Source organism: Pseudophryne corroboree, chromosome 4, assembly GCF_028390025.1.
Source record: "Pseudophryne corroboree isolate aPseCor3 chromosome 4, aPseCor3.hap2, whole genome shotgun sequence".
NCBI classification, from domain to species: Eukaryota; Metazoa; Chordata; class Amphibia; order Anura; family Myobatrachidae; genus Pseudophryne; species Pseudophryne corroboree.
Window position 1 is genome coordinate 42143523 of NC_086447.1, and position 13796 is coordinate 42157318.

The following is a 13796-nucleotide window of genomic DNA, read 5'->3' on the forward strand; positions in this document are numbered from 1 at the left end:
CTCATATCTCTCTATCTATCTCTCTATCTATCTATCTATCTATCTATCTCTATCTATAACTATCTCATCTCTATCTATCTCATCTCTATCTATCTATCTATCTATCTATCTATCTCATCTCTATCTATCTATCTATCTATCTATCTATCTATCTATAACTATCTCATCTCTATATATCTCATCTTCATATCTATCTCATATCTCTCTATCTATCTATCTATCTATCTATCTATCTATCTATCTATCTATCTATCTACAACTATCTCATCTCTATATATCTCATCTCTCTATCTATCTCATCTCTATCTATAACTATCTATCTATCTATCTATCTATCTATTTATCTATCTATCTATCTATCTATCTCATCTATATTGTTTCTTTGCAGGGTAAATACTGGCTGCTTTATTTTTACACTGCAATTTAGATTTCAGTTTAAACACACCCCACCCAAATCTAAGTCTCTCTGCACATGTTACATCTGTACCCCCCCATCCCCCCTATCTCATCTCTATCTATCTATCTATCTATCTATCTATCTATCTATCTATCTATCTATCTATCTATCTATCACTATCTCATCTCTATATATCTCATCCCCATATCTATCTCATATCTATCTATCTATCTATCTATCTATCTATCTATCTATCTATCTATCTCTATCTATAACTATCTCATCTCTATCTATCTCATCTATATCTATCTATCTCATCTCTATCTATCTATCTATCTATCTATCTATCTATCTATCTATCTATCTATTCTATAACTATCCCATCTCTATATATCTCATCTCTCTATCTATCTCATCTCTATCTATAACTATCTCATCTCTATCTATATATCTATCTATCTATCTATCTATCTATCTCATCTCTATCTTTCTATCTATCTATAACTATCTCATCCCCATATCTATCTATCTATCTATCTATCTATCTATCTATCTATCTATCTATCTATCTATAACTATCTCATCTCTATCTATCTCATCTCTATCTATCTATCTCATCTCTATCTATCTATCTATCTATCTATCTATCTATCTATCTATCTATCTATCTATCTATCTATCTATAACTATCTCATCTCTATATATCTCATCTCTCTATCTATCTCATCTCTCTATCTATCTCATCTCTATAACTATCTCATCTCTATCTATCTCATATCTATCTATCTATCTATCTATCTATCTATCTATCTATCTATCTATCTATCACTATCTCATCTCTATCTATCTATCTCATCTCTATCTATCTATCTATCTATCTATCTATCTATCTATCTATCTATCTATCTATCACTATCTCATCTCTATCTCATCTCTATCTATCTATCTATCTATCTCATCTCTATCTATCTATCTATCTATCTATCTATCTATCTATCTATAACTATCTCATCTCTATCTCATCCCCATATCTATCTCATATCTCTCTATCTATCTATCTATTTATCTCTATCTATCTATAACTATCTCATCTCTATCTATCTCATCTCTATCTATCTATCTATCCATCTATCTCATCTCTATCTATCTATCTATCTATCTATCTATCTATCTATCTATCTATCTATCTGTCTATCACTATCTCATCTCTATATATCTCATCTCTATCTATAACTATCTCATCTCTATCTATCTCATCTCTATCTATCTATCTATCTCATTTCTATCTACAGTATCTATCTATCTATCTATCTCATATCTATCTATCTATCTATCTCTCATCTATGTCATAACTATCTATCTATCTATCACTATCTCATCTCTATCTCATCTCTATCTCATCTCTATCTATCTATCTATCTATCTCATCTCTATCTATCTATCTATCTATCTATCTATCTATCTATATATCTATAACTATCTCATCTCTATCTCATCCCCATATCTATCTCATATCTCTCTATCTATCTATTTATCTCTATCTATCTATAACTATCTCATCTCTATCTATCTCATCTCTATCTATCTATCTATCTATCCATCTATCTCATCTCTATCTATCTATCTATCTATCTATCTATCTATCTATCTATCTATCTGTCTATCACTATCTCATCTCTATATATCTCATCTCTATCTATAACTATCTCATCTCTATCTATCTCATCTCTATCTATCTATCTATCTATCTATCTATCTATCTATCTATCTATCTATCTATCTATCTATCTATCTATCCACCAGCCGCATCACACTAATGACTGTGTATACAATCTGCTTGATGCATTTTTTATTCTGTAATTTCTTTACAAATAAAACCATTCAGTTAGTGACCCCCGCTCTCTGTAATTTCTGACATACACTGAACCCCCCCCTGCAACACTCACTCAATACCCTGTGTGTAACCTTTGCAAGGACAGCACCGATGGAAATCCAATTTTCTTTACAACATAATAAATTTCTGTTGTCCTCAGAGATCAATGTCTGTAGGACGAGATACCCCCATGGTACTACTAAGCAGATCTGTGCAATCGATGCACCGTGACTTTCCCTGACCTCTCGTATGGTGATCACCTGTCTTGAGGTGATGGAACCATATTGGAATTTGTAACTAACGGTACGTCCTTCTCTATTATTCCAAACATCAGTACAGAGCGGGACGTGACGCACAGCAGCTGCAGGTGTTGTTCCAAAACAATGTAATGGGATCCCCTGAAGTTGCCGTTGTGGATAGGGGCTGAAGTCAGTGTCATGAAGTGAGTGTCATTTTGAAATAAAGTTGATTCAAAAAAGATCAGTTGGAGAAGTGACAGTTGGAGCTGCAGAGAGAGGAGAGCGGAAGCTGAGAGTCTCGTCCATTTATTTGCCGTGTCTACCTTTTGGAGGGGAGGTCGCATCCTGATTTAGGTCCTCAGATTTGGTGAGAGGAACCCATTATTAGCACACACAACATCTATGTGTGATATTAAGATATCGCTCCTACTTTATATACCAGCTTTGCGATGTTGCTAAATAAATACACTTTAAGGGACTCAACGTATGCATAAATGATATGTTGTCTGTATTAGGTTATTGAGACATTCTACCAATGTGTAAAGAATGTTTCTAATTTAGTATAGGGAACATTCAATTAGATAAATGGTAATTGCTTTTGTTATTGTACAGTCATTTAGGTGATTTATTGTGCTTATTGAACCAAATGTATATAAACTCTCTAGCGGCCGGCCGACACACGCCACACTTCATTCACACAACACGTATCTAAGGAAATAACGACTCGGACAACTGAATTGGCAGTGAAAGGGGTCAGCTTTATATTTGGAGAGACTTTAATTTTCATTTAATTTTAAATGAAACTGAGGTATGGTGGCGGGGGATAGAATGGCCTTGCTTAAGAAACAAATTAACCCGAACAAATCAATATGAGCCAACTGCCGACAAAAGCAAGGATGAGGCCATCTGTCACCATCCCTGCCAACGACTCGTAAGGGGAAGAACCATCTGCCCAACCTCTTGCGAACACCTTCTAGTATTACCGATAAGGCCAACTGCCACCATCTTTATCAACTTGAGGCGCTCAACCCTGCCCAAAGAAGCCAAAGGACCCACCTGGACCAATGATGCCCTTGCTACAATCTGACATCCAAGCCTAGCCTTCTCGAATGGCTTGGCCTGCACCCCAGGGAAACCACATAAACCAAACTTCATATCCCAAAGGCTGTTCTGAGACCAGCCAAAAACCAGGTTCCTCAGAACCACAGCCGCCACCATACCAAACCAGCAAAACTAAATTGACCTCAAATCCTGAAACAGATCAGACATGAAAAGGGCCATGTCCTCCTCTGAAAGATGAGCTTCATCACTTCTGAACAAATGCCTTTGCAAAAAGTAAATAGCCTTAATAATTGCCCAGCCGACCAGAGCATTCACCCTATGCCGTGACAAATCAACCGCACCAGGGGCGGGATTTACTAAAGGAAAAATGCATCCAAAGGCCCGTTTTCGGGCTTTGGCTGCATTTACCATATGTACTAAGCTATGGACACCAGGGATCCGGTGCGGATGGTAACTCGAGCAGAGACCACAGCACCGCTAGAACTTTTACAACCAGGTCCCATAGCTCCCATTACAGCTGCCACCACAGGGCCTATTGCTTGTGCTAACTTTGATGCAGGCCCTGTGGAATAGAAGGAGCAGCTGCACCCCGTCCCGCCACCGGGCCCCCTGGTAAGTATAGGGACTAAAGCCAAAACCACAGATGCACATGGCACCGATACTGTTGACACATCCAGCACGCCGCCATGACCTACCCCTGCTACTGAACCAGCCCCTTGACCAAGAGTCCTGCTGACAACAGGCCGCTGATGAACTACAGCCACATAAGACCTCCGACATGCCGAAACAACATCTCTATGGTGCGCGGCCTGCACCACCCTCCTAACGCCAGCAGAAGGAGCACAACCACGCACAGCCTCAGAAGCATCATCACAGCTACTGTACTTGCCCCAGCAGCTAAGTTCCCAAAATGGTGCCTCTGCCTAACCTGACGGTGTGCCCTAGCGTTAGTGGGGCCCCCACTGTAATTGGTGGGAAAGGCAGCCGATCACCTGGGACACTCCATGGCCACAAAAAAGGAGAGTTGGGAGAGAGAAAAGAAATTAAACACTGAAGAGGGAGACCGCAAAGTAAAATCGGGACAGCAGAAAGACAGACAGAGGGAATAAACAGAAGACATGAGCAGACGATAACAATACAATGCAGTAACAGACAGGAATTAAGCACAACAATGGAATAATCAGAGCAGGACTTCTCTGTCCAACGACCAAAACAAAAGAGACAGATCCGACTCAGCCCAGCATGTCAATTAATATACGTCCTAGCCAAAACAAGCCACTCCATTGGCACAGACAAATTAAAACCTCTCTCCCTAAAAAAACTTAACCCCTTCTTGTGTCCGGCAGAAAGTGTGCGTGTGCAGGCCTAGAAGTTGCATCCATGTTCTTTCTATGGGTGTAGTATGGTATTCCGGTGGTCGGGCTCCCGGCAACCACCATAGCGGTGCCGGGAGCCCGACCGCCGGCATACCGACAATGTGGCGAGCGCAAATGAGCCCCTTGCGGGCTCGCTGCGCTCGCCACGCTGCGGGCACGGTGGCGCGCTGCATTTTATTCTCCCGTCAGGGGGGTCGTGGACCCCCACAAGGGAGAATAAATGTCGGTATGCCGGCTGTCGGGATTCCGGCGCCGGTATACTGTGCGCCGGGATCCCGACAGCCGACATACTGAAGACCACCCCTTTCTATAGCAGTGACCCATTCCAGTAATTTGGGGTTATTAGAAATAAATCTAGATTGCTGTTGCATAAAATTTGTGCCCCATTATCTGTGTCTGGTTGGGGAACCCTTGCCTCTTACTGTAGTCTACCTGTGGCTCGCCAACTGGAGAGCAACAAGTAGCAATCATCTTATCAACAGGCCCGCAAGATCGGTAAATGTGTCATTAGAGCATTGCAATTTATGACATTGGTTTGTAATGTTGCAAAGGAAATTGAATGTGGGAAAGGGGGGGGGGGGGGGTTCAATAACTATAACATGCCTGGGTTTTGCACAAATGATGGAAAATTAACCAACTAGAAAGATGATTTTCCTAAATTCCCCGCTCAGTGATGTCAGTTCCACCACACTTGCAATCGTGTCCGGGGCACATAGAGGTAAATGTAATAGTTTGCCACCTGCAGGCATCCGCGGGTTCCCGGCAAGTCTATCCAATGTTTTAAAGTAGCAAACATGTCAAAGGCTAAAGAATGATTGCCACAGTACTTTAAACTGGGCAGGCTCACCGGGAACCCACTGGTGTCGGCAGTTCGCAGGCGATTACATTAACCCCGTAGATTGTATTTTATGCGTTGGCATTGTTCTAGAACGTGACACGTTTATGACCTTGAGATTATCCATCTGCCGCCAAGCCAAGAATTGATGAAATTATTTATTTAATAAAAAATAATATGAGCGGGAGACGTTGTTCAGGATCCCAGCTATGGCCGCTGCAAAGATTTTATAGGACCGTGGTTACTTGTAAACCTGACATCAGTGTAAATCTTTCCCTCCGTAACGCAGCAGACACCAGAGTTATTTATGCATCGCGACGCGTTACACGTTCGCTGGCCTTGTCCTATGTCATGATTAATTTTCTGGCTAAACCTCTGGCTTCTAATCTCGGTTTGAAACTCATTTAATAACACTGTATTCCTGGCATATTTTTAATCACGATGCTACAGTATATGTAATCCTTTTAATCCTTTCATTTCTAGCCGGCCGTGTTTGGTGTAGATGCTGCAAATGTACTGCCGAAAATTGCGGTAATGCATATTTTACATAACACTTGTGTTAGATAATGCTCAGCGCAATAAAAATCAACTTACTCTGCGTATTGTGTGTACCTCTCAGTATTATTCATTGTCATTGTTTTATAGTAACTATATCTATTCACCTTCTTAAATAATGACAGGGTCCTGCACTTTGTAAGGCCGAGAAGCCGCACCCCACAGAGCTGACACTTGCAGAGTTCACACACAACAGCAGTGCAACGCCCGTCCGTCACTCCTGGAGCGTCTCCACGCCCTCCGCGTATAAACAGTCTTCCAGCAGGAAAGTTTCCATTGTTTTTCCCCATCTGTCATGAGAATAAATTCTTGTGTTTGTTTTTCTCGTGCTATAAACAGACCCTGGCGAGAGCGAGCGCAGTGCGCAATAAAATGATGTTATGTGACACAGGGGGATATGTATCAAATCTTGGAGAGAGAGATAAACTGCCAACCAGTCAGCTCCTAGCTGCCATGTTACAGGCTGTGTTTGAAAAAGGACTGGAGCTGATTGGCTGGTACTTTACTGTATCTCTCTTCACTTTATTACTGTCCAAGGCTTAGTACATCTGACCCAAAGTACCAACCAATCAGCCGCTTTCATTTTTGAAACACAGCCTGTAACGTGGCAGGTAAGAGTTAATTGGGTGGTAGGGCGAGATGATTCCCACGTTCAGCTCTATTGTAGCAGTAAATAACAAGCGCCTTGTTTCTGGATGCAGAGAATTGTGCAGTGCGCAAGCAGATAACGTATGTCTGATTTCAGTGAGGGATGAATGATGCTGTGTTGCCGTTCCTTTAATGTTAGACATTAACAATCAACTCAAAAAATCATGCCGATGTTACTCACTGCAAGCTGCCATATTACCACCACCAAGTCTGTCTTGTCGCACAATGAAATGTGCTTCATTGGGTTCTGTTTTCCGGGGTGGAAGTGACCTGCAACCTTACCAAGAGAAGCCATTTTAGATGGGAAGTAGGGAAGAGGTATCGGAAAGCATCAGTATAGAGGGGTTTAGTTATGGTAGAGCATTAATAAAAGGGGAAGCATGATATATGGGGGTGGTGGCATGAGTTTGGGTGAATGAATGCTCTATGTAGTTTATGGCAGTCACTAATATGCTCTCTGTAGTTAATGGCGGTCCCTAAATGCCCTCTTTATTATGTGGCATTTAAAAAGCTGTTTTCTGTATGGTATGGTGATCACATGGATGCTCTGTGTATTTGTATGGCGGTCACTATGATGCTCTGTGTATTGTATTGTGGACACTCTGTGCTCTTTGTTTTTTTTATGGTGGTCAAGAATTCTTTCTGTGTTGTATATCTGTCACTGGGGCGATCTTTGTATTTCATGGTTGTCTCGAAAAGGCTCCCTGTATTGTATGTTTGTCACTAGTACTCTCTGTAGTATTATTATTATTATTATTATTATTATTATATGGCATTCACTAGGATGCTCTCTGCATTGTGGGTGGTCACTGTGATGCTCCCTGTATTGTATATTAGTAGGAAGCTGTATGTTTTGGTTACAGACAGGCAAATATAATATAACTTAATTTTATCTATGTTCCCTGCTAGTGAAAATGTTTTTTTTAACCCTGCGTTGGCCCCTCCTACATGGGATTTGGCCCCAGTTATATTTCATTTTTTTTTCCAGGGCCACTTTGAATTCCCATTCCCCCACCCTGCTTCCATTATATCTTACTTCTTATAGAACGCACACAGAGATCCGCGGAGATGTTCATCTACGCCGGTCTGAGCAGGTATGTAGGTAAGTTGATGGCACTTTTCCCGGTAGGGTCCTTGTGTCTCAGATCCTCTGCTCTGAAGAACTTTTAATTTCCTTTTGGTAAAAAGTGTTTTTTTCCAGGAAAGTGTTGAACGGATGACTTGTTATTCCCTACCGGCTATGACAGTGGTAAGTGATAACAAGCCTGGTACATTCATCTAGAAGCTGACAATTATCTCTTCCACGGTCTCATTCATTACCATAACTAATATAAATGTATTCAGTGTCTGCCCATTAAGCTGCTTATATATACAAAATCCATCTCGTTTATTACATTACCAGCGTTTGCTTATTGCCATGCCTGGCTGAAGGCCTCTTATCATTATTTTATTTCTTCTCTCTCACTCCGGCACCTGGGACCCCAGGCTGCTGTCAGCGAGCGGCCCACCATTGCCTTGTACAGTACATACCATGCTCTGTGCTATCCTAAGGAATCCCATCCTTCTTTTAGCAATAGCGTTTGTGCATTTTTACAACAGAAAAAGGAAACGCTCCCATTTCTGGTATACATTCAGCTGTAAATGAGCCTCATATGCTTGAGTTACGCATAATAGCATTTACCTGGCAGAAAATGCTTAATACCTTGTGTTTAACCCTTGCTTTTCACACTGATCTCCATATTAAAAACACTGGTTCAGTCAGGGCCATCTTAGTGTGTAGGCACACTAGGCAGCTGCCCGGGGCCCCACAATTCTGGGGGCTTCTAAGCTACGAGGCAGCATTCTCTATCATCCTGCAACCAGACAGTGAATGGCTGTCAGGGTGCTGGTTGGTGGATACCTGGAGCTCTCCACCAATCAGTGTATGGAGGCATGTGGAGAAATGGTGCAGGACAGCAGGAAGACAATGGGAGTCAATCCGAGATAATTGCTCGCTGGCTACTCTTTGCAGCGCTGCGATCAGATAGTCTCCGCCTATAGGGGAGTGTATTTTTGCTTTGCAAGTGTGCGATCGCATGTGCAGCCGAGCGGTTGCCCAAAACGTACTCAGCCGCTGCGATCACTTTAGTCTTTTTGTTCCCGGAACTGACGTCAGACACCCGCCCTGCAAACACTTGGACACGCCTGCGTTTTTCCAACCACTCCCAGAAAACGGTCAGTTGACACCCATAAACTCCCACTTCCTGTCAATCTTCTTGCGATCGGCTGTGCGAATGGATTCTTCGTTAAATCCATCGCTCAGCAACGATCCGCTTTGTACCCGTACGATGCGCCTGCGCATTGTGGTGCATACGCATGCGCAGTTTTGAGCTGATTGCACCGCAGCGAATAAACCTAGTGTGCGATCAGGTCATAATGACCCCCAATGTTACAATGTTTTTAATTTGTTCCCATGAACGGGTGGGCAGGGGCCCCAGTGCATTGCTGTGTCCAGGGCATACAGACGGCCCCGAGTTCAGTCTCCAGTTTTACACATTTCAGGTACTAATATTATTATAATATATAATGCAGGGCAGGTAATCCGGCCGCGGCTGGGCTGTCCTTAGGAGCAGGCACTACGCCGCCTGTAGACGCTGCGTGCCAGTCAGTGAGGCACAATCTATGACAATACGCTCTGTGCTTCTCCACGTTGCATGGATCTTATTTCCTGCCTCTGATGCTTCAGACGGAGCATGGAACAAACACATAGAAGATTAATCGTCATTTCATCCTCTGTGTGCAGAGGGACCGGGATTTAATGCAGCCGGCATACACTGGCAAATGTTCATTATAGGTATTATTAATAATGCTCGTTATAGGTATTACTCTGCCTACGTCCAGTGACTTTTGTGTGACGGGAAAGAGGCTGAGCAATAGGTGACCCGAGACCAGCAAATGGTTCCATTCGGCGCACAGGACCACGCGGGATATAAAATAGTTAGTTTTTGTTGGTCCTTGTTCCTGTGAGTGTGGAGAAGGCTGGAAAGATATGTAATTAGCTGTCACAGCATATGGCGAATTCATTCTCTTTCGCTAGGTGTTTGCTCAGACTGACTGTCTGGCACAATTACACAAGTCAATGTGAATCATCCTAATTAGGTTTTCCCAGGACACAAATCTCCCGTGGAACCATCTTAGTATTAGGATACAGTCACTGACCAGTGGGGCTCTGCCGAGCGGATAAGAGAATAAAAAATATATATCTTTCCCCCAACACTGTCTGCTGCTATCTGCATTTGCCCTCCGAGAGAGAAGTGGCTCAGTGGTCAAGTGCACAAGCTACAAATGACTGATACTGTGAGACATTGGGGGTCTATGTACTAAAGCCTTGAAGAGAGATAAAGTGGACGGAAATAAAGTAACAACCAATCGGCTGTGTTGGACAAATGACAGCTAGGAGCTGATTGGCTGGTACTTTGGACCAAATGTATAAAGCCTTACAAAGTGATAAAGTGGAGAGTGATAAAGGAGTAACACATCAGCTCCTAACTGTCATTTTTCAGGCACATCCTGTAACATGGCAGTGAGGAAGCTGATTGGTTGGTACCGTATCACTCTTTGGGGTCTATTTACTAAGCCTTGGATGGAGTTAAAGTGCATGGAGATAAAGTACCAGCCAATCAGCTCCTAACTGTCATTTTTAAAACACATCCTGTAACATGACAGTTAGGAGCTGATTGGCTGGTACTTTATCTCCACGCACTTTATCTCTCTCCAATGTTTAGTACATATAGATCCCATTGTCTGATGATGGTCACGTTTAGGATCATTTTATTATGTAGAATGATATACTGATAGTTGACCATTTTTACTGACGCGTTATTGATTCAATTCCACAACATAAAGGAAGCGAGCAGCAGCAGACAATGGGGTATACGGGAAAATCTATAATGCTTGAAAGGTGCACACCTTGCACCCAATGGGAAAACGTCACGGGTGCCACTTTCCCGGAGATCTGAGCATGGCATTACACTACGGCATGGCGCCAGAGTCTGCACCGCGAAGGAGCCGGTGAGAGATGGGGGGCAGCACAGCGGCGGCACACGAACCCCCTCCTATCCGGCCACTGCGATGGGATTTCATATGCCGTTTCAAATACAACACTGCCGTATCTCCAGTGATCACAGATGGTAGAGATTTACTGACGGCTGGCAGCAATACTTTCCTCTGTGCAGAGTTACCCTTCAGCAAAGTCATATACTGCATAATTATTACTGATGGGTGTGAGTAGAATATACCGGGCACCGCTCCAGCACTGACGCCAGATACCCCCACCCCCATTACACACCGGCTTCCTATATACTCACTGGTATTATCAGTATCTATCCTGCTATATTGCTGCAGGAATAAATTAATGTACAGCTGCACCGAGGAGGCTCCTTAGATGAACCGTCCCCCCCTCACGCTATACCCAGGACACATATAAATATTGATGGGTTTTTCTCCTACCTACAGAATGTGAAACAAGAATCATTGTAATCAATCTTTGCTTCTGGAATAAGATGGGCTGAGTTGTGTGCAGTCCGTCAGCCGGTGATTCCCAGGCTAACAGTCCAGGCTTTAGTGATCTACGTGCTTGAGCACAGATGGTTAAATCATATTGACTGAGGTTCTTATTAAGTCATTTGTGCTCAAGTATTGCCTGTCCTTTAAACCTGGACTGTTAGTGTGTGCCTTGAGGACCGTGGTTGGGAACCCCTGCCCTAGCCTAGGCAGTCATCAACAATCTTCCCAAAATGTGAACCGGTCCTGACTTTAGGCCCTGGGTAGGCGGAGGTTATATACTGCATAGAAAAATGCTATTAAAGCTCCGTCCAGTTCTGCCAAGAAACAAGGTTTTGGTTTATAACACACGGGCTTCAGGCCAGGTGACATGGTCAAATTATAAACACCCAGACACCAAAACGATAATAAATACCCCAATAAACCAGAACAGAGGAGGTCATTAACAATTGATAGAACTACAGCCAACTACAGGCCCCATATTTAGGGGGCTGTAGTTGGCTGAATATAAAAATGCCTTTACTGTACTTGCCTGCCTTTCCCCTCCCCCATTCCACCACTACTCCCCCCTAATCCGCCTCTCCAGGCATATACAGTCGTAAATGTATATTTGATCACAGAGGCACGTACACAGACCTTTAGTGGATGATCCCCGTTGTGATCCACCACCTATCAGGTTGGTAATTGTACAGCGCAATAGACTATGCTGGCACTATATAAATAAAAAAATAAATATACACTGTAAGCTCCTCCAGGCAGAGAAACTCTTTCCACCGCTACCTGCGCAGTCCTGCGTAGACATACAGATGTAGCCATGCTTATCTTGCTGTGATGCGGCCCGCTGCATGGCATGCCAGGCTGTAACTATTCGCAGCTGGTGATTGCACCATTAATTCCAAATAGTGCTCATTGGCTGCGAATAGTCACAGACCGGTGTGACATGCAGCGGCATGCTGCATGTCACACCGGTCTGTGACTATTCGCAGCCAATGTTGCAACATACCGCATCACAGTAAGATGAGCCACATCGCAGTAAGGTGAGCCACATCGCAGTAAGATGAGCCACATCACAGTAAGGTGAGCCACATTGCAGTAAGGTGAGCCACATCGCAGTAAGGTGAGCCACATCGCAGTAAGGTGAGCCACATCGCAGTAAGGTGAGCCACATCACACTAAGATGAGAGACATCGCAGTAAGGTGAGCCACATCACAGTAAGGTGAGCCACATCGCACTAAGATGAGCCACATCGCAGTAAGATGAGCCACATTGCAGTAAGGTGAGCCACATCGCAGTAAGGTGAGTCACATCGCAGTAAGGTGAGCCACATCGCAGTAAGGTGAGCCACATCGCAGTAAGGTGAGCCACATCACAGTAAGGTGAGCCACATCGCAGTAAGGTGAGCCACATCGCAGTAAGATGAGCCACATCGCAGTAAGGTGAGCCACATCGCAGTAAGGTGAGCCACATTTCAGTAAGGTGAGCCACATCACAGTAAGATGAGTCACATCGCAGTAAGGTGAGACACATCGCAGTAAGGTGAGACACATCGCAGTAAGGTGAGACACATCGCAGTAAGGTGAGTCACATCGCAGTAAGGTGAGTCACATCGCAGTAAGGTGAGCCACATCGCAGTAAGGTGAGCCACATCGCAGTAAGGTGAGACACATCCCAGTAAGATGAGCCACATCGCAGTAAGGTGAGTCACATCGCAGTAAGGTGAGCCACATCGCAGTAAGGTGAGTCACATCGCAGTAAGGTGAGCCACATCGCAGCAAGGTGAGCCACATCACAGTAAGGTGAGCCACTTCGCAGTAAGGTGAGCCACATCGCAGTAAGGTGAGCCACATCGCAGTAAGATGAGCCACATCCAGGGGCGGATTGGGAACAAAAAGCGGCCCTGGAAAAATTTGTACTAGTGGCCTCACATGGGCAGCACCAGAGGTGTAAGGTCTAGCCATGGGCCATGGCAGCAGCACCCTCCCCCCAAGACTTTCCAGATAGTGGGCATGTCCAGCATCAAGGGGGAAGTTAAAAAGAAATAAAATTAAATGTTATGAGCACATTATATGATACACCTTCAGAATTTAGGAAACTATATCATTCTCTAGAAAGATATATTTTCTTGCTTATTACACCAACCGTATCCCAATCACTATTCACTCAATCTTATATGTCAGCCAAGCAGGCAGACAGAGCATACACTAGATTATCTGCAATCACAGGCTATGTGGCAAAGTAATTTTCATATATGCAAATTATTTTGCATCT

General features: G+C 43.4%; 1 long non-coding RNA gene across 1 annotated transcript; it reads left to right on the forward strand.

Moving 5' to 3' along the window:
- Positions 1-2719: 2719 nt before the first annotated feature.
- Positions 2720-6632, forward strand: LOC134911086 (uncharacterized). Its single transcript, XR_010176310.1, has 3 exons — positions 2720-2876; positions 6266-6313; positions 6463-6632. It is a non-coding gene; the product is annotated as an uncharacterized LOC134911086 (long non-coding RNA).
- Positions 6633-13796: the final 7164 nt, after the last annotated feature.